General features: G+C 39.6%; 1 non-coding gene across 1 annotated transcript; it reads left to right on the top strand.

Moving 5' to 3' along the window:
• Window positions 1–1016: 1016 nt before the first annotated feature.
• Window positions 1017–1120, top strand: LOC148552911 (small nucleolar RNA R71). Its single transcript, XR_015893431.1, has one exon. It is a non-coding gene; the product is annotated as a small nucleolar RNA R71 (small nucleolar RNA).
• The last annotated feature ends 18851 nt before the right edge of the window (window positions 1121–19971 follow it).

Genomic DNA, 19971 nt, shown 5'->3' with positions numbered 1-19971 from the left:
TTCCAACACCCCTGCAAAAGAAATGTTGACTTGCAGCTTTCTGAGAACCGCTAAGAACTGAGCAAGTTTCTCATCCTCGGGCTCATGTTGCACGTTTGGAGATGGTTGGTCTTTACGCTCCTCCATCTTCATGAGGATGTGCAGGATGACACTTCCAGTCACCTCCTGAGCCTTGATCTCCTTCAGTTCCTAAGTAGCAGGCTACTGCTTGGGTTCGGCCTCAGTCTTCATAATGAGGGCCTTGCACTCTACCTTTCGATTCACCTCAATGTTGCTTGGGAGAGTACTGGAGGGTATCTCTTAGATCCTCTTGCTCAGCTGACCTACCTAAATCTCCAATTTTTTAATGGAAAACCTAATTTCTGCCCTGAAACTTTGAGTGGTCTTGGAAAGGTTAGAGACTATAGTAGCCAGGTCAGAGAGCCTCTGTGTGAGCGTCTCCATCTGTGCTGAGAGGGTTGGAATGTTCTGTTGTTGAACCTGTTCTGGTTCGTTCCTCCCTGATTGTTGTTAAAGCCTTGTTGAGGCCTCTACTGATCTCTCCACCCAAAGTTAGGGTGGTTCCTTCATCCCTGATTGAAGATATTCGAATAGAGATTGTTGTTGGAGTTTCTGGAGGAGTTTCCCTTGTAGTTCACCTTCTCCATGGTGGTCTATGCAGGGTCATCAGCGTCCACTTCATACACTGACTCTGGAGAGTAAGCAATTGAGCTCTGTGCTCCACTCAAGTGTTGGGAGATCATGTTGATTTGCTGGGACATGAGCTTATTCTGAGCCAGGATGGAATCTAGAGATCTAACCTCCATGACTCCTCTTTTCTGAGCTGCCCCATTGTTCACAGGTTTTCTCTCAGAAGTGTACATGTATTGATTGTTGGCAACCATGTCAATGAGCTCTTGCGCCTCCTCAAGCATCTTCTTCATGTGAAGTGAGCCACCAGCAAATGGTCCAATGACATCTTGGACATGTCAGAGAGACCATCATAGAAGATCTCCAACATGGTCCATTCTGAGATCATGTCAGGAGGACATCTCCTGATCAACTACTTGTATCTTTCCCAAGCTTCATAGAGGGATTCTCCCTCTTTCTGTCTGAAGGTTTGGACTTCCATCCTAAGCTTGTTCAGCTTCTGAGGTGGAAAGAACTTGGTTAAGAATCCATTGACCACCCTCTCCCATGTATCTAGACTCTCCTAAGCCCGAGAATCCAGCCATAGCCTTGCTCTGTCCCTTATAGAAAAGGGGAAGAGCATGAGCTTGTAAACCTCTGAATTTACCCCATTTGTCTTGACAGTGTCATAGATCTGCCGAAAATCAGAGATGAATTTGTTGGAGTCTTCATGTGGGAGTCCATGAAAGAATTGGGTATGGAGGCTTAAGCTCAAAGTTGTTTGCACCAATGGCAGGTATGGAGATGCTGCTCCTATAGAAGTTAGAATTGGGTGCAGTATAAGAGCCAAGAACTTTCCTTGCGTCTCCTCCAGCTTCTGGATTAGTGATAAACCCCATTTTTAGGGTTTATCTTGTGCTTAATTTAGGAGATTTTATCACCTTTTCTCACATTTATTCAATGAAATAGCATGGTTACATGATTGTCTCCTAATTTGTGCTTAAGTGTGAAAATATGCTTTTTAGGCCCTTAATTGCTAATTTTGATTCACCTTTGATTCCACTAGATGCCTTGATATGTTTGTTAGTGAATTCAGATTGGGAAGGTTAGGAATGGATCAAAAGGTGGAAAGGAAAAGCATGCGAGTGGAGAACTCATGAAGAAACAAGGATTTGGGATGCTGAAATCGATGCACACGGGCAAAAGACGCGTACGCGTGAAACGATGAAGTCACATGGCGACGCGTACGTGTACATGGCGCGTATGCGTGGAACACAAATTGTCAAGCGACGCGTATGCGTGACCCACGCACACGCATTGGTGCTCGCACGTGATCCACTTAAAGTGAATCCGCTGGGGCGATTTTTGGGCTTCCCAGGCCCAAATCCAACTCATCTCTGATGCTATTTAACCCAAGGATTGAAGGGAAATCAACATACATTAGACATTACATCACATTAGTTTAGTTTAGTTTTAGTTTTGGAGGGAAAGTTAGTTTCTAGAGAGAGAAGCTCTCTCTTCTCTCTAGAATTAGGTTAGAGGTAGATTAGGATTTCTTATATCTAGGTTAATTTCATGCTTTGATTTACTTTTCCTTTTGTAATTCTTGTTCTTCTACATCTCCTCTCTCTAGTTTAGCATTTAATTCTTGTAATTCTCTACTTTATGTTGATACACTCTTGTTCCTCTTATTTCTCTTTTAATGCAATTTATGATTCATGTTCCTTTATTGTTGAATTGCTTTGTTGTTGTTTGATTCCTTACAATTAGTAGTTGTAGATTTATAATTCTTGCAATTTGATTTTACTTTTCTTTTATGCATCCCAAGTGTTTGACAAAATGCTTGGTTGGATTATAGAGTAGGTTTTTCTCCTCTTGGCCTAGGTAGAGTAATTAGTGACTCTTGAGTTATCTAATTCTTTTTTTGATTGATAATTAGAAGTTGCTAATTAACTTGAATGCCACTAAAGCTAGTCTTTTATCATGATTAGGCTAGGACTTGTGGAATCAAGTTAATTCATCCACTTGACTTTCCTTCATAGTTAGAGGTTAACTAAGTGGGAGCAAAGGACAATTGTTGTCACAATTAAGGAGGATAATGAGGATAGGATTTCTAGTTCTCATACATTGTCAAGAGCTTTGTTAGTTATTTGTTTATTTCCTTTTCCATTTATATTTCTTGTCTATTACCTCAAAAAACCCCAAACATACTTCATAACTAATAACAAGAACACTTTATTGTAATTCCTAGGGAGAACGACCCGAGGTTTGAATACTTCGGTTATTTTTATAGGGGTTTGTTACTTGTGACAACCAAATTTTTGTATGAAAGGATTATTGTTGGTTTAGAAACTATACTTGCAATGAGAATTCATTTGTGAAATTCTACACCATTAAAAATCCATTCATCAAAATGGCACCGTTGCTGGGGAGTTGCAATTGTGTGCCTTGTTATTAGTTATTGTATATAAGTGAATATTGTGAATATGTTTTCCTTTTGCTTCTTTGTTAGTTTTTGGTAGTTGTAGGAGTTTGTTCCTTTTATTTGTTACTAGCTTTTTTTTCTATTTTCTCTTGCTACTATGAATTCTCACTTTGGCTATGATTTTAGTTCTAACTATGTTGTAGGAAATGGAAGCTACATTGAAGATATGCATCAAGGATGGGACACTCAAAGGTGGGAGGAGCCATATGCATATGATCAATCCTATTAGCAACAACCCTCACCAATGCACTATGAACAAGAGCCATTCTATGATGCATATCAATCTAATGGTTATGGTGAATCTCCTTGTGACTTTCAAGAACCACCACCGTATGCCTATGAGCCATATCCTCAATATAATCCCCAACCACACTCACAAGACCCTTTTTACCAAACACCTCCATATGACCCTAACCCATATCCCCCATACCAACCACCTTTCGAGCCATATGAGCCACATATAGAACCACCACCATTCCAACCTCAATACTTCCAAGAACCACCTTCTCCATGCCATAACCAAGATGAACCACCTCCAATGTGTGCAAATTTTCAACCTCAAGATGAATTCTATCTCCCACCACAACCCTCCATAGAAGAATATCAATGTTCATCTCTCAAAGAAACCATGGATCGGCTTCAAGCAACCGTCCGTCAAAAGTTAGATGCATGGGACTCATACCACATGTCCACGGATGATTGCAGGAGAGCAACCGAAGAGGGTAGTTTGAAGGGGATTGTAGAATTTCAACTTGCAAATAATGGATTGGAGCGTGTTGGGCAACAAGTAGAACAAATGGAGAACATAGAACCACCACATCCTTATTATGATGAATCACCTTCCTACTATGAACCCTTCCCCTAAGACAATGAGCCCTCTCATCCACCCCAACCCCCAATAGACGACATCCATGGTGTTCTTCTTCAAGGATAAGAGAAGATGAAAAGGGATGTACAAAATTTCACGGCCGCCTTGGACGAGGTGGTAAACCGGTTAGCATCCCAATGCTTGGGAACCCAAAGTACTCTCACGGCTACATGTGAAGAATCCAAGGAAGATCATAGCATGAAGGAGAGATTGGATGATGAGAAATATTGCTTTGTGTTAGAACAATTGGAGGAAGCTAGGATTGTTGAAGAAAAGGAAGAAGTGGTTGAAGATGTAGGAGATGCGGAACCTCCATGGGAACATAGAGTTGAAGAAAACCCCTCCAAGAAGATTGAATTTGATGTTAAGGAGGAATGTGCACAACCCCCAAGGCGTATTCCATATGAAGAATTGGACGGGATAGAGCAAGAATCGAGTTCCCTTGGTGATGAAGATCAAGCATCAAGTCTTAGTGGTGAAGAATCCTTTGAGCATGAAGAACCTTCTCCCAGTGAAATTGAAAGTGTTGTGGAGGTAAACCTCTCTCATCTTCCCATTTATAATTTGAGAAAGGGAAAAGGCTTAGATAAAATTGTTGAACAAAGGATTACATTTGAGAAAACATGTGAAGAGGTGGAAATCCTTAGAAAGAGAAGGACGGGAGTTGGATACGCTTTGTCAAAACCCCTTGGAAGCGTCTTTGCCTAGGTTGCCATCTACTCCTTCATTTGAGTGGGTAAAATTCATTTCTATTAGCTTCATCATCCCACTTGAGTATGGCTTGCTTGAAACGGATGGTCAACTTAGGACACTTTGCGGGATGAAGTGTAAGATAAAAATGTTTTGTGGTTGGCGTTGCAAATCAAGGCTCATTATGGTTAATACACCAAACATGAAATATAAAGGTTGGAATAGTGCTCATGGAGAATTTTTCTTGCATGCCACCCGGATGGATTGTTGGGCACTTCTAGGAGGATTGTTAGGCACTTCATGGAGAATTCACCTTGCATGCCACCCGGATGGATTAATGATGATCAACTTCAAGATGGGTGTGAAAATAAAATGTGGGATCCCGGATTACAAGAAGAGGATCGACCTTGGGAGCCCCAAGCTTGTGAAGAACTCCATCAAGACTTGGTGCAACTCATGAGAAATCTTGGGGCACAATGGAGAACCAAGCATTGGTGGATGTTCCAAGATGAATTCAAGTACAAGCCACCTTGAGAGGAGCTCCCCATAAGTCCAACTTAAGGACAATAAACAAAAGTTCTAGGTGGGAGACACCACACCACGGTGAAATCTTTCCTTTTTCTCTTTTGTACATATTGGTAATTAGCTTAATTTCATGTTTTGATTAGTTTGTTGGGTTTATTTGGTAGTTTGGTATGTTAAATAAGGTTTTATGGTGTTTTGGTAGCTATTTGGAGGTTTGGAATGCTTAGTTTGGTGCAAAAACATGAAAAATTTTGAAAAACAGAGTACCAACCTACGCGCACGCGTGGCTCACGCGTACGTGTGAATCAAGCATTTTCAACCATCCACACGCACGTGTCATCCACGCATACCCGCGGATGCAGAAATTTCACATCCAAGCCAAATTCCAGAGAGTTGTACCTGCATCGCACCAACATTGTGCCTTTCGCGCAAGCCAACTCAGGCGTACGAGTACACGACGCGTACGCGTTGCTCTTAAAATAAGCCATCGACACGCACGCGTGACACACGCGTACGCGTCACTTCCATTTCACCATTTCCACGCGCACGCATGATATACGCGCGCGTGGATGCCTTTCTTTCACACACTTCTTTTCTTCTCTCCTTTCCACTTCTTTCCTTCTTCTTTCTTCTCCTCTATTCTTCCCCATCTTCAACCATCATCCAACACTACCAAACACCACCCATAACCATTTCTTTTAGGTAGTTCATTAGTTAGTTGAATTTTCCTTTAATTTTCTACTTTTCTTTATAAGTGTTGGGTTATTAATCTTATTTATCATTAATTGCTGCTGAGTATTAAAAAGGATGTTAACTTAACATCATTATGTCTATAATCTTTGTTGGATCCCTTGATTGAGGTTACATTATGCTACATGGTTTTGAGTTCTTCATGCTTAATTTTGTGAATACCAAGTGAATGAGAATTGCTTTCAAGTACTTTAAATCTTTTTTGAATTGCATGTTGTAGCTAGCTGATAAACCACTATTTTATGGTTTATCTTGTGCTAATTTGAGTGATTTTTATCAGTTCTTTGCTCACTTATTCATATAATTTGCATGGTTCTACAATTCCTTCCTGATTCTGTGATATAGTTGAAAACATGTTTCCTAGGCCTTTAAAATGTTAATTTTAATTATCCTCTATTACCATTCGATGCTGTGATCTATGTGTTGAGTATTTTCAGGATTTATAGGGCAGGAATGGCTTAGAGGATGGAAAGGGAACATGCAAAAGTGGAAGGAACGTGAAAAATGAAGTTTTGAGAAGCTGGCAGCGACGCGCACGCATGGGTGACGCGTACGCGTGCCTAGCGCAGAAGACGAGCGACGCATACGTGTGATTGACGCGTACGCGTGACAAGGAAATTCGCCAAATGATGCGCACGCGTGACATGTGCCACGTGCAGCAAGTTGCAGAAAGCGCTGGGGGCAATTTCTGGGCTCCTTTTTGGCCCAATTCCAAGCCCGAGAACACAAAATAGAGGCTGCAGAATGAGGGAATCACACACACTTCTCATTCATAGAATTTTAGGTTTTAGATGTAGTTTTCTAGAGAGAGAGGCTCTCTCCTCTCTCTAGGTTTAAGGTCTTAGTTTTATTCCTTTTCAATTTCAAATTTCTATCTTAGTTGATTAGTTTCTCTTCTATTTTTAATTGTTCTAGCTTTTTAGTTTATTTATTTACCTTATTGATTACTTTATATTGCTACTTTAGTTTATGAATTTTCATGTTAGATTTGATTTTCCATTTAATTCAATTTGAGGTATTTTAGATTTATGATTGCTTTCTTTAATTTGTATTATTGATGTTTACAATTGGTTGTTTAGATTTAATATTCTTTGCTAGTTTTCTATACTTTTATTTTATGCCTACCAAGTGTTTGATAAAATGCTTGGAAGGATGTTAGAGTAGAATTTATGCTCTTGGCTTGGGATGGTAACTTAGGAACTCTTGAGTTACTAATGTCCAAGTAATTGATGATTGGAGCCATTAACTCTAGTTCTCATTAATTGAATTGGTGGAGAGCTATGACTTATGGACTTGGATTGATATAGCTCATTTAACTTTCCTTTACTACTAGTTAGAGGATGATTTAATGGGATTGATCCTTGCCAATTCTCATGTTGTGGTTAGTGATAAGTATAGAGATCCTTGACCACTAAACCTTGCCAAGACCTCTTTATCATTTGATTTTCATTACCATTTACTTTTTCTTGTTCTCTTATTCATAAAACCCCAAAATATACCTTTACATAACCAATAACAAGAACACTTCCCTGCAATTCCTTGAGAGACAACGCGAGATTTGAATACTTCGATTATTAGTTTTGTTAGGGGTTTGTTACTTATGACAAACAATTTTTTGTATGAAAGGATTCTTTGTTGGTTTAGAAGCTATACTTTCAACGAGAATTTATTTGTGAATTCTTTACCGACGAAAATCCGTTCGTCAAAATGGCGCCGTTGCCGGGGAATTGCAAACGTGTGCCTTATTATTCGTTATTGTAAATATTTGCTTTTTCGCATCTTTGTTAGTGTTTCTAGTTTTAGGAGTTTATTTTCTTTAATTTTTATTGGTTTTTATTTTTACTTACTACTATGAATTCTCACTCCTTTGGCCATGATTTTAGTTGAAATTATGTTGCAGGGAATGGACGCTATAATGAGAACATGCATCAAGGTTGGAACAATCAAAGATGGGAGGAGCCACAAGGATTTGATCAACCCTCTTGGAAACAACCCCCTCCAATGCGCTATAAACAACAACCATTCTATGATGCATACCAAGACAATAGTTATGGTGGACCTTTTCGTGACAACCAACCCCCACCAAATTACTATGGTCAAGAGCCATTCCAGGGTGTGTACCAAGATGATGAATATGGTGGACCCCTTGTAGTTACCAACAAGCCCCACCATATGCTTATGAACCACCTCCTCAACATAGCTTTGAACCACCACACTCACAAGCCCCTTTCCACCATTCACCTTCATATGACCCTAATCCTTATCTACCACACCAACCACCATACGAGCCTTATGAACCATACATAGAACCACCCCAATTCCAAAATAATTGCCCCCTTCATCTTCCTATGACGAGATACTTCAATCTCTTGCACAAGGACAAAAGACCATGGAAAGCACACTTACCGATCTGACCTCCGCTATACAAGAAATCGTCTCCCAGATTAGATCATCGAATACCTCCAACAATCAATCTTCCCACAATCAATCAATCAACCCTCAAACTCTAGTGCACCCCCTTTTCAACCCCATAATGATCCCTCCATCCCATCACTGCCCTCCATGGAAGAGTACCCACATCCAGCAATCCAAGAGCAACACGATCCCAATTATGCTAGTGGCACGGGGCAGAGAAGGGATCGTCTTAGGGACAAAATGGATCTCATACTTCACAAGAAGCTAGAGGAGGCCCTAAAGGTGAAGGTAGTAGAGACCCTTGATGAAAGTTGTCATGAAGCGGAAGACATCAAAGAGGAGTCTGATTTTGTACTAGAGCAAGTGGAGAAAGCCGAAACTATCCAAGAAGAAGAGGTGGTCGAAGACTTAGGAGATGCAGAACCTCCATGGAAAACTCAATTCATAGCGCCTCCTTCCAAGACATTTGAATTTGATGCTGAAGAGGGTGTACAACCTCCAAGGCATATCATGGTTGAAGACTTGGAAGTTGTTGATCATGAGATGAGTTCAATAGTAAATGAGTTTCTACCTACAATTGAACTCTCTCCCATTGAACTAGAGGAAGAGGTTACTGTTGCAGAAGCTTGTCAAGAGGTGGAAGTTGTCAAGGAAGATCACAAAGGAATGGAGCTTGAATTCACCTTGCCAAAGCTGTTGGAGACCTATCCCCAAGGCCATTACCATCCAATACAACATTCAAGTGGGTAAAATTCATATCCCTTAGCTTTCTCATTCCACTTGAATATGGTTTACTTGAGACAGATGGTCAACTTAGATCTCTTTGTGGCTTTAAGAGCAAGAGGGAGATGGTTAGTGGTAAGAGTTGTCATGCAAGGTTCAATATGGTTGCATATTGAAGTACAAGGGTTGGTATAATTCTCAATTGAATGGGTCTAGGCAGTTGTTTGGATACATCAATGAGAATTCTGATTGCTCACCACCCAAGTGGAAAAATGATGATCAACAAGAAGACGGGTGTAAAAGCAAGGTTTGGGACCCCGGAATTCATTATAGCAATCAGCACTCTTGGAGCCTTGTCACTTGCTTTAACTTTGCTTGATGGCTTTATGCAACTAGTGTGGGATCCCGGAGGCTATTGGAATTACAAACACTTGTAGGGATTCCTGGATGAGTTCAAGCACAAGCCACCATAACAAGGAGGTCACCAAATGTCCAACTTAAGGACTTTAACTAAAAGTGCTAGGTGGGAGACAACCCACCATGGTATGATCGTTCTTTTTCAGTCTTAGTTTTGTTTTGTCTTGCTTTATTCTTAGTTTTATTTTATTCTATTTTTCTTAGTGTTCATTCATAATATCTGTATCAGCATCTGTATTTTGCATTTTGCATACTGCATAAAAAAACACCATATCACGCGTGCGCGTAGGCCACGCGTGGGCGTCGAACCCAAATCGGCGTCTCCATCTAACGACCAGAAAGTTGTGATGGAATCGTGCGACTAGTGGGCTATAGGCACAATTTGGCCCACGCGTACGCGTCCCGGACGCGTACGCGTCAATTTCATTATTAGCATCTCGCGCGTGGGTGTGCGCAACGCGCACGCATTGATAACAAGTCATCTTATGCTAGCTTTTCAAGCATTTTTCACTTGTTTCATTAGGTTTTATGCACTTTCTTACATTATAAGTAAGTGATTTGGAGTGGATTTACGTTGTTTTGTTGAATCAATCAACCATCCTTTATTTGACACTAAATCATGAGGTTTAAGCTAAAATTAACTGATTATTGAGTGATTTATAAACCTTGGGAATTTGGTGATACTTTGATTGGTTGTTTTGATTACTTATAGGTGAAGAAAAGAAAGAAACAAGGAAAGTGTGCCTATGAAGCATAGCCAAAGGAAACAAAAGTGTGACACATCAAAGGAGAAAAGCCATAGTGCTCTCTCAAAGAGCTCAGCGCTCTCTATTCGAGCGCTACTCAAGGCCAAGAAAGCAAAGCAAGGAATGCTGCGCTCTCCTTGTCAACTGAACGCTACAAGGAACCAAGGAAACAAGGCAACAAACATAGCGCTCGGTTAAATCACTTAACTTTATCGGGCTCCACTTCAAATAAATTCAAGGTGCAATGTTTGCTAGTGAAGCCACAAAGGTTCGAACCCATGAACCAAGAGAAGGAAGGAGCGCAACTTGCAAGGAAAATAAGCCAACATGGCTTCACTAGGAATCGAACTTGGGAGCTTGCACTCAAGGAAGGAGCGCTTGGGTAAAGAAGCAAAGCCAAAATGGCTTTGCTGGGATTCGAACAAGGAAGCTTACACTCAAGACAAGGCCACTCTTCCAAGGAAATTGCTCCACAATTGCTCCCCTCAAGGTTCGAAGCTGGGGCTCATTAACAAGGAAAGGGATGCTGCGCTCTCTCCATTCACTGAGCGCTAGCAAACTTGGCAAAGCCAAGGCCCAGGGAGCACTGCGCTCTTTATGACAACCGAGCGCTACCCTAATGCTTGGTCCAAGGAGCTTGTCACGCAAAATTAGAAGGCCAAGGAAAGGGGGAGTGCTGCGCTCACTCCATCAATCGAGCACTGCCCTGGGAGTGGCTCATGGCCAATTTTTGAGTCAAAAATGAAATTAAAGTCAAATCTTCACAAAATTTAAAAAGCCCATTCCAAATTCTAAAATCCAAAGATAGGAAGTGTATAAATAGAAGTTAGTTTGATTTAGAGAAGACTTTTTTTGGAGACTTTTTCTTTTCACCTTTGAGACACTTTTACTTTTCATTTTTTCATTTTGGAGCTAATTTTAGATTTTAGCTTTGGGTTTAGGAATTGGGATTGAGAATTGAATTCTCTTCCTCTTTGTTCTTACTTCTACACTCTTCACTCTTTGTTTTGAATCTTGGACTGAGAATTGAAGGAATTCTGTTTCATTCTTGATCTGAGATCTTTCTTTGTTTAATTTCTGCATAATTTCAAGGAATTGTAATTTGGATCTAAGTTTCCTTTACTGCTTTCATCTCTATTTCTTCTGCAATTATTCTCTATTGGATCAAGGAAGGAATTGAGATCTAGACTTGTTTTCTAGTCTCATCCAACCCCTGAGATCTTCAACTTCTCTTTTAGATTTTTACAATTGAGTTGAATCTGTATTGCTTCTTCAAGTAATTCTTCTTTTCTATTTGAGATCTGCTGCATTTCAATTCATATTTTACTTCTCTGTTGATTGCTAGTTACATTCTTTTGTTTAATTTCTGAAATCCCAGCTCCCAAAGCCCTTTACTATTCAAGCAATTTACATTTATTAAATTCTAATCTTCAGCTATTTACATTTCTTACAATCTAAGCTTCTGTCATTTACATTACTTGCACTTTAAGATTCAGCTCCTTTACTTCTTTTGCCCTTAAATTTACTGTCAATTCTCCCTCTCTCTTTAAATTTTATGCAATTTAGCTTCTGTTGAATACAAATCACTCAACTCAACACTTGTTTTCTTGACTAAATCAACCATCTAACTAAAATTGCTCAATCCTTCAATCCCTGTGGGATCGACCTCACTCATGTGAGTTATTATTACTTGATGCGACCCGGTACACTTGCCGGTGAGTTTTGTGTTGGATCGTTTCCAACACATCAAATTTTTGGCGCCGTTGCCGGGGATTGAATTAGATTGACAATGATTAAGTAAGGTGGTGGTCTAGATTAAACACTTTTTCTTTATTTTTGTTCATTTCCTTTATTTTTAACTAGCACACTAACTATTTGAGACTTTGTCTCTACTAACTCTCACTACACTCAAGCTACAGGGTGCTCTTGTGTTTCTTGTTGTTTTGGTTTTATGACAAAGACAAGGAGGGAAACCCCTACTTTCTGTGAAGCTGACGACAGAACTCTCTGAAGGATAAGAAGAGAAGCAAGAGGAAAAGGAATTGTTGGAGAGGAATAACTTTTTGAAGAAGAATTTCATGAAATGGAGGAACACTCAACAAATCTAACGAATCTACCAGTTGGAATGGCCAACAACAATGGTCAACCACAAAGGAGAGTATTGGCTTCATATACATTTGCTAATCCAAGGCATTGTGGGAGTAGTATCCTTACCCAAAATGTCAATGCAAATAACTTTGAATTGAAGTCCCAGCTCATCACATTGGTACAGAATAATTGTTCATATGGAGGAAGTCCTTTGGAGGATCCAAAGCAACACTTATCTACCTTCCTTAGGATTTGTGATACAGTGAAGTCTAATGGTGTGCATCCAGAAACATATAAATTGCTGCTGTTCCCATTTTCATTGAGGAACAAGGCTGCTCAATGGCTTGAAACCTTTCCACAAGGAAGCATCACTAGCTTGGAGGATCTAGTGAATAAATTTTTGGCCAAGTTCTACCCACCTCAAAGGTTCATCAGGCTCAAGACTGAGGTGCAAACCTTCACACAGATGGATACAGAATATCTCCATGAGGCATAGGAGAAGTACAAAGCTCTGATTAGAAAATGTTCCCCTGAAATGTTTAATGAATGGGACATCCTTCAAAAATTCTATGAAGGTTTGACTATGAAGGAGGCTCCTTACAATTGATGAAGACAGCAGAGGAGGCTCAAAACCTCATTGATATGGTAGAAAATAATTAATATTTCTTTGGCCATCAGAGACAACGCCAACCATCACAAAGGAAAGGAGTGCTAGAGTTGGAAGTAGTAGACACAATCCTAGCTCAAAATAAGATGATGCAGCAACAATTTGAACAAATGGAAAAGAGGATTGATAGCTTACAAGTTGCATCAGTGAATGTCACAAGCCAACCATCAACCACATGGGGGCAGAATGAAGAGAACCAAGAAGATCAGCAGTAAGAACAAATTCAATATGTGCACAACCAAGGTTCTGGATCAAGTGAAGTTTATGGTGACACCTACAATCCATCATGGAAGAACCACCCCAACCTTAGATGGGAAGATAACCACCATCAAAATCAGCAGCCATGGCAAAGAAATTCAAATCAAAACAACTCAAGAAATAACCAGCAGAATAATAACCAAAATCCATATAGAAAACCCTAAAATAATTACCCCAATTCCAACCATTTTCCATCCAATAACCAAACCACCAACCTAAACAACTATCATCCACCCTCACCAGCTGACAACCAACCAAAAATTCCACAAAACTCTCAGAGAATCTCCAACTTGGAGATATTTATGGAAAAAATAATGAAACAGCAAGAACTTATAAACAAGAACAATGAAGCTTCTATAAGAAATATAGAAAGGCAGATTGGACAGCTTTCCAAGCAAGCTGTGTGATGCGTGGCAGAGGTTAGACCAATTAAGAGATTCTTAAATAGAGAATTGCGTTGCAAGTATAGCCCTTAACTAGCTAAAGTCTGCCTCACCAATTTAAAAAGGGTTGTCACAAATTTTAGAATTAAAAATACTGGGAGTATAAGTCCCAGGTCATCTCTCAACGAGTTGCAGGAAAGCGTGCTATTTTATTAACTAGAAGTTTTCCAGAAAAGTTGAGTTTTGATAATGAGTAAAATTAATTGTAAATTAAAACAATAAAAATAAACTAAGAATAATTATTGATATTCTAAATAAAAGGCCTTGACTGGGGGAATGATTAATTGGAAGTTCTATCCTTATGGGAATCTTCTCAAGTGTAGTGTAAAGAGGTTGTTGTTTTCACTTAGTTAACCTTTACTAAATGAAGGAAAGTCAAGTGATTGAGCTAACTCTTACCCACAAATCCTAGTCCTCTCCCTTGGGAAGGTCCAGCGTTAGTAGGTACAGAATTAGCCAACAACGTCCAATTTAACTGAGCACTTGAGCATTCCAACTCAAGTGTCTCCTCTTAATCAACCCCCATGTCAAATAGAAAATTTACTCTATTGACATGGAATTAATACTCATAAAAATATAAGAAGACATAATTAAAGGAAATAAAATAGAGATTTAAAATTAATTAAAAATAAAAGTAACTCTATATATTAATAAATCCAAAATGCAACATACTTATTTGAATGGGGTCAATGATCAACATGAAAAGAGTAAAGGAATAAGGAAACAAACTAAAGTGATGTCTTTACGAAGGTAATGACTCTTCAGCATCCAAAATCCAAAACGAAAGCATAAACTATCAATGTAAAAACTAATCTAAATTCAGATCTAAAACTAAAAGTAATCCTAATATCAATATATCTGAATGTGTGTGGATGCGTATTGAGTCTCTGCATGTTCCGTAGCTTTAGTCTGTGTTTCTGGGCCGAAAACTGGGTCAAAACGCGGTCCGAAATTACCCCCAGCGTATTCTGTTATTTTTGCAGATCGCGCAGGTCACGCGTATGCGTCGTCCACGCATTCGTGTCATTCAGCGTTTTTTCTTGTCACGCGTTCGCGTCATTCGTGCAGACTTCAATCCACGCGTTTGCGTCAGGAACGCGTTCACGTCGCTGCGGTTTCTTCATTTTGCACGCTCGCGTGAGCCATGCGATCGCGTCAGTGTTCGCTGGTCATCTCCTTAGTTTCTTGTATTCCTTCCATTTTTGCAAGCTTCTTCTCCATTCTCCAAGCCATTCCTGCCCTATGAAGCCTGAAACACTTAACACACAGATCACGACATTGAATGGTATAAAGGAGAATTAAAATGTACAAATTAAACGTCTCTAGGAAGCAAGTTTTCAACCATAAACAATACTAGGAAGGAATTATAAAATCATGCAATCCATATGAATAAGTAGGTAAAGACTTGATAAAACCACTCAATTAAACACAATATAAATCATAAAATAATGGTTTATCACTGTGATTGAAAGGCCATCAAGCTCACTCTCAAGTGACACCATTCCAAATCCTAAAGTAGAATGCAAAGCTATACAGCTAAGGAGTGGAAAGATCTTGGTGAAAGACGAAGAAGCAACCAAAAAGCCAAAGGAGAATGACAAGAAGCAAGCTGAGAAAGGGGAAGCCAGCAACAAAGAAGTGACAGCAAGCAAGCAAACTTCAGAGAGGCTTAAAGAGAAGGATAACCAGCCACAAGATTTAAGGAAAGGGAAGTAAATAATGGAAGAACCAGCCAAGGAACAAAGGCAGGGAGTGAAGACTTTCATACCTCCCTTGTCATATCCCCAAAGGTTCAACAAAGAGACCAAAGATCAACACTTCCCCAACTGGAAGTCTTCAAGAAATTGGAGATTAATATTCCACTGGCTGAGGCATTAGAGCAGATGCCTCTATATGCAAAGTTCTTGAAGGAACTTATCAATAAAAAGAGAAGTTGGCATGAAAAGGAAACAGTGCTTCTCACTGAAGAATGCAGTGCTATGATTCAAAGGGGTATTTCACCAAATCTTAAAGATCCAAGGAGTTTTGTAGTTCCATGTACCATAGGCAAGATGACCTTAGACAAAGCTCTCTGTGATCTTGGTGCAAGTATAAATTTGATGCCCCTATCAATGATGAGAAAGCTTGCCATAGAAGAACTTAAACTACCAGGATGTCTTTGGTAATGGCCGACAGATCAATTAAGACCCCCAATGGAATTGTGGAAAATCTATTGCTGAAGGTTGGAGAGTTTATTTTCCCTGCAGACTTTGTAATTTTGGCACAGAAGAGGAAGGAAACAATTCAATCATTTTGGGAAGGCCCTTTCTAGCCACAACAAAAGCTATTATTGATGCGGAGAAGGGAGAAATGATCTTCAGGGTGCACAATGAGCAAATGATCATCAATGTTTTCAAGGCAATGCGACATCCCCCTGAGCAAGAAGACTACATGAGGGTAGATATGATAGAAATTTTGGTGGAAGAAATGTTAGAAGCCAATCATCATAAGCAACAAGAAGAAGAAGGGGAAGAAGATCAGGAGACAATGGAAGCACAAGTAGCTGAAATTTCCATTGAGAAAAAGGTGAAACAAGACAAGAAGGAAGAAGTGCCTCAACAAGATTTGAAGCCTCTCCCTATTCATCTTAAATATGCATTCCTTGGCACAACAAATAGCCTCCCAGTGATCATCAACTCTTCCCTGACTGAAGAAGAAGAAGGAAAGCTCCTTAATATACTAAAGGCTCACAAAGATGCATTAGGATGGACTATTGATGACTTGAAGGGTATTAGTCCTGCAGTTTGTATACATAAGATCCTTTTGGAAGACAATTCCAAACCAGTGGTCCAACAACAAAGAAGGTTAAATCCCACAATGAAGGAAGTTATCTAGAAGGAAGTAATGAAGTTATGGAATGTAGGGATTATCTATCCTATCTCTGACAGTTCATGGATAAGCCCAGTTCAAGTGGTACCAAAAAAGGGTGGGATGACAGTTATTGTTAATGAGAAGAATGAGCTCATTCCCACAAGAACTGTGACAGGATGGAGGATGTGCATTGACTATAGGAGGCTGAATGATGCCACACGCAAAGATCACTTTCCTCTCCCTTTCATTGACCAAATGCTTGAGAGGCTAGCTGGCCATGCATACTACTGTTTCCTTGATGGGTATTCTGGCTATAATCAAGTAGTGGTTGATCCCATGGATCAAGAGAAGACATCTTTCACCTGTCCCTTTAGAGTTTTCACATACAGAAAGATGCCTTTTGGATTGTGTAATGCTCCAGCAACATTTCAAAGATGCATGCTATCAATTTTCTCAGATATGGTAGAAAAAATTATTGAACTTTTCATGGATGATTTCTCTATTTTTGGTGACACTTTTAGTACTTGCTTGCATCATTTTACCCTTGTCTTGAAATGGTGCCAAGAAACCAATTTGATTTTAAATTGGGAGAAATGCCATTTTATGGTACCTAAAGGGATTGTTCTTGGTCACAAAGTTTCAAGAAAAGGGATAGAAGTTGACAAGGCAAAAGTAGAAATCATAGAGAAGCTCCCTCCACCTACTAATGTGAAATCGGTTAGAAGTTTCTTAGGACATGCTGGATTTTATAGAAGATTTATCAAGGATTTTTCAAAAATAGCCAAACCATTAAGCAACTTGTTGATGGTTGATAATCCTTTTGTTTTTTATGAAAGTTGCCAGCATGCCTTTGACACTTTAAAAACTAAACTCACCACTGCACCAATCATCACATCCCCAGATTGGTGATTACCCTTTGAACTTATGTGTGATGCAAGTGACATTGCAATTGGTGCTGTGTTGGGACAAAAAAAGCGGAACTTGCATCATGTCATCTACTATGCAAGCAGAGTATTGAATGAAGCTCAAAAAAATTACACCACAACAGAGAAGGAGTTATTGGCTGTGGTCTATGTATTTGATAAGTTTAGATCATACTTGATTGGGTCTAAAATTGTAGTTTATACTGACCATGCTGCCCTTAAGTATTTGATATCAAAACAGGATGCTAAACCAAGACTTATCAGATGGATATTGCTTCTACAAGAGTTTGACATTGAAATAAAGGACAGGAAGGGCAGTGAGAACCAAGTTGCTGATCATCTATCAAGATTGCCACAAGAAGCCAACCAAGATAGACCGCAGCAAGTAAATAAGAATTTTCCTGATGAGCACCTTTTCCAAATTCAGCAAGCACCTTGGTTTGTTGACATAGCAAACTACAAAGTGGGAAGGAAGATACCTCAAGAATTCTCCAAACAACAAGTGAAGAAGCTACTCAATGAAGCAAGGAAGTTCTTGTGGGACGAACCTTTTTTATTCAAGAGATGCTCTGATGGAATGATTAGGAGATGTGTCCCTGAAAATTAAATGAAAGATATATTGTGGCATTGTCATGGTTCAGCATATGGTGGACACTTTGGACCAGAGAGGACAGCTGCTAAAATACTGCAGAGTGGATTTTATTGGCTAACCATCTTCAAGGATGCCAGAGAGTTTGTTCACCAGTGTAATGAATGCCAAAGAGCTGGAGGATTGACAAGAAGGAATGAGATGCCTAAAAATGTCATTCTTGAAGTGGAGCTATTTGATCTTTGGGGCATAGATTTCATGGGGCCCTTCCCTCCTTCCTACTCCTTCAAGTACATTTTGGTAGCAGTGGAGTATGTCTCAAAGTGGGTAGGAGCAATAGCCACAACCACATGTGATGCACAAATTGTTCTTCAATTCCTAAAGAAGCACATCTTCACTAGATATGGAGTACCTAAGGGACTTGTCAGTGATGGTGGTGGTCATTTTTGTAACAAGCAGATGGAGAAACTCCTTCATAAATATGGAGTGATTCATAAAGTAGCCACACCATACCACCCTCAGACCAATGGCCAGGCTGAGCTTGCAAATAGGGAATTGAAGAGGATTCTAGAGAAGACTATGGGAGCCACTAGAAAAGATTGGGCCAGAAAGCTAGAGGATGCACTCTGGGCATACAGGACAGCATTCAAAACTCCTATTGGAAAATCCCCTTTTCAGCTGCTATATGACAAATCTTGTCACCTCCCTGTAGAGCTTGAGCATAAAGCTTTCTGGGCCACTATACTCCTCAACCTTGATTCTCAGGCAACAGGGGAGAAGAGACTACTGCAACAAAATGACAATGCTAAGATATACAAGGAAACGGCCAAGAGGTGGCATGACAAGAAGATCTCAAGCAAGGAGTTCAAACCAGGACAGCAAGTACTCCTATATAACTCCAAGCTAAAAATTTTCCCTGGCAAGCTCAAATCCAAATGGACTGGCCCTTACTTGGTGACAAAGGTTCTCCCTTATGGAAGCCTTGAATTGTTAGATGAAGCAACAAAAGGTCAGTTCACAGCAAATGGGCATAGAGCAAAGCCTTACTTAGGAGGTCAATGGGACAAAGAAAAAGAGGTTCAGAACCTGAGCTGAGCAAGAATGGAGAATGTCAAGCTAGTGACAATAAAAGAGCGCTTGTTGGGAGGCAACCCAACCTGAGGTAATTTTCTTTTCATAGCTAATTTAATAAAAAGGTTGAGTGGTTTATCTATATTGCAAGGAGCTAAGTTTGGTGTCACACACCAAAATAGTTTAAGGGAGAATGAAGGATTCTAAGTTTGGTGTTCCACCAAAAAATCTCATCTTAAAACACATTCTCACCTTCTGCATAATTCTAGCCCCAAGCAATCAGATAAACCATTTAACCAATCTGCTATTTTCTAGTATTTAGTTCTATTACCCTTAGCAAAGACAAAAGGTTTTCACATATGGTTAACTTGATACATAAGAAACATTGGCAAGGAACTAAGTTTGGTATTCACACACCAAAGTAAGTTCAAAATGCCCATAAATAAGTCATGTTAGCTAACCATTTTCTTAAGGGCTTGAGAAACAAGCAACTTATTAGGATTATGCAGGAAAACATTCAATCTGTGGAGGGAGCCTGCATCATTGTCCAAAGGAAATGCAACAAGGAAAATAATGATGACAGGAGGAAAAGCTGAGGGACATTCCCCACAGGTTGTATTGACACTTAATCCTTGTTGCTTTGAACTATTTCAATTTGGAAAACTCTATATGTCTTGTTGAAGTAGTCAATTAAATGCAAGTGAAAATGTTTGCTGAGAAATACTTGGATTTGCATAATTCTGGTCATCCATCATTAGCTTTAATTTTGTGTTGTTCCTTTCTACAATGAATAAAAGAAAAATGTTTGATTTAGAAAAGTAATTGTCCAATTTTGTAGAAATTAGAATGAAAGT

This window comes from Arachis ipaensis, chromosome B7 (genome assembly GCF_059453495.1).
Source record: "Arachis ipaensis isolate K30076 ecotype BB chromosome B7, ASM5945349v1, whole genome shotgun sequence".
In the NCBI taxonomy this organism is placed as follows: Eukaryota; Viridiplantae; Streptophyta; class Magnoliopsida; order Fabales; family Fabaceae; genus Arachis; species Arachis ipaensis.
This window is presented reverse-complemented; position numbering and strand designations above follow the sequence as displayed.